Here is a 2470-nt window from a genome sequence, read left to right on the forward strand (position 1 = left end):
AAATGAGATTTTTTTTAAGGAATCGAGCAGCTAACTAAGTCTGATATATGAAATGGTATGTTCTTCGAATGATCGTCTTTTAATTAGGTTGTGTATAAATATTGTATATTACGTATTAAATGAATATAAAATATTTACACGTTTATCTTTCGATAAGATAATTTTATTTTATTTTAGTTCTCAGTTCAGTATCGCTAAAGTTATTAAGCAAATTGCAAAAATATTTATGGTGTCTGAGTAATAATTCTAACTATTTAATTAAAACTAGAAAAACCCTGAAAATTAAAAAAATTGTTTGTTTTTTTTACTACGTTCTAACTCCGGGACACATTTTTTAGGAGAATGATTTTAAGTACTGACAAGATATCGTCTGATTTATAATGCGAAAAATGAGTCAAAAGAAAGGGACGAAAAAAGAGCCAGCATTAGATAAAATCGCAGTTTTTGAGGCACCTGAACATGAAACTATTCTTTTAGGGAAATATCGTCTAGTTGTAAAAATTCGACGCAACGATGTTTGTCATACGTACTATGCAAAAGACATGGACAGCAACGAAGATGTACTTATCAAGTTGGGCTCTAAGGAAAAAAACGAGGTAATTCGTGACATCGATAATTCCAAGACACTTCAAGACACTGAAAATGGTGTACCTGAAGTCAAGTGTTGTGATCAGGAGAATGAGTACAACGTATTGGTAACGAATATTTTAGGACCTTCACTACAAGAACTGTTTACGTCTTGTAGTCTGAAGTTTAGCCTCAAGACAGTCTTGATTCTAGCTGATCAAATGCTGGAAAGACTAAAATATGTTCATTCTAAATTTTTTATTCATGGGAACATTCATCCAAGTAGTTTTTCTATGGGTATAAAAGACTATACAGACGTTAAAAAAGTTTTCCTTACTAGTTTTTCCTATACAAGACAGTATTCGAAAGACTTAAAGATAAAAGTGAAGTGCAATAAGTATAAAATAGGAAATCTTAAGTATGCTTCTTTAAATGCACATGAAGGTCTTGAACAAAGCCGCCGAGATGATCTTGAATCACTAGGATATGTATTGGTACATTTTGTGAAGGGTGATCTTCCGTGGCAAAACTTAAAAGCCACTTCAAAATTAGACTTATTAGACAAAATATACAAATCTAAAAAGTCCACCAGCATATCTACTCTATGTGAAAGCATACCAACAGAATTTGGTTTGTACTTGAACTACTGCCGAAACTTGAAGTTTGCAGAAGCTCCAAATTATTCATATCTAACTGATATCTTCAGAAATCTTGCTGATAAACTGAATATTCAGTATGATTTCACTTATGACTGGGAAAAGATTAATATTAAGATTGATCGTTACAACAGAGTGCATTGATCTCGAATCATTCAGTGTCGAAGGAGATTACTCTCAGATATACTGTGGCAACTTCCTTGCCGAAATGAGTGATTTGTTTTTACAGAAATATTTAGGTTAGGTTATTACAGTAAAGAACGATCTCTCTCCCATACTAACTGATATATGGTGGTTCCAGGTGTAGTTACATTTATCCGGGTTGCAGCGGTAGCTAGCAACCTAGTAAGAGACGATCACGTCCAATGTTAAGAAATATAAAAACCCATAGTTCCTAACAAAGGAGTCAGATCAAAACAAAAAGTACACCATTAGAACCGCCTTGTCCGAAACCCCTGTATAGGAAACTTTCTGTCCCTTGGCTTGAACAGCAAGGGAAATATATTGGCTTGAAAATCAAGCAAATTGACTTTTACCACGTTATTCTCCCCAAACGGGATATTTTTTTCTCTTTTTCTTTCTTTTCCAGAGATAGCTTGGCACTGGAACATCGTAGAGGGTTGTTCAATAGCTCATTTTAAAGGAAATTAATTGGGTTAAAAACCTTTTGTAACTAAAATAAATTATTTCTAAAAGAGAATAAATTTTTCCAATAAAAACTGTATTTTTGATGCAGTGACGTCATAATTACTATATAAGAAACGTCAAAACTGTAAATGGTCTCATTCATGAATATCCGGGTTGCAGCGGTAGCTAGCAACCTAGTAATATAAAACCCCCCAACTCCTAAAAAAAGAGTCAGATCAAAACAAAAAGTACACCATTAGAACCGCCTTGTCCGAATCCTCTATAAAGGAAACTTACCTCCCTTTGGCTTGAATAACAAAGAAAATATATTGGCTTGAAAATCAAGAAAATTGACTTTTACCACGTTATTCTCCACAAACGGGATATTTTTTTCTTTCCGCTTTTTCTTTCTGCTCAGCTAGCTGGGCACTGGAAAATCATAGAGAGCTGTATAATAGCTCATTTTAAAGGAAATTGCAACATCTAGTCACTTTTGTATTTAAAAATAAAATACTTTTTAAAGTAGAATCAATTTTGTCAAAAAAATTGCATTTTTGATGTATTTTCATACTGCAGTCTTTTCAAAGATATTTGAATTTTGAAGCAATAAAACAGTCCAT

At 33.0% G+C, this 2470-nt stretch overlaps 1 pseudogene; it reads left to right on the top strand.

The window, feature by feature from the left end:
• Positions 1-389: 389 nt before the first annotated feature.
• LOC148949204 (casein kinase I pseudogene) lies at positions 390-1367 on the top strand (annotated as a pseudogene).
• The last annotated feature ends 1103 nt before the right edge of the window (positions 1368-2470 follow it).

Source organism: Artemia sp. Qi Xiang Cuo, chromosome 8, assembly GCF_049724085.1.
Source record: "Artemia sp. Qi Xiang Cuo chromosome 8, ASM4972408v1, whole genome shotgun sequence".
Lineage (NCBI taxonomy): Eukaryota > Metazoa > Arthropoda > Branchiopoda > Anostraca > Artemiidae > Artemia > Artemia sp. Qi Xiang Cuo.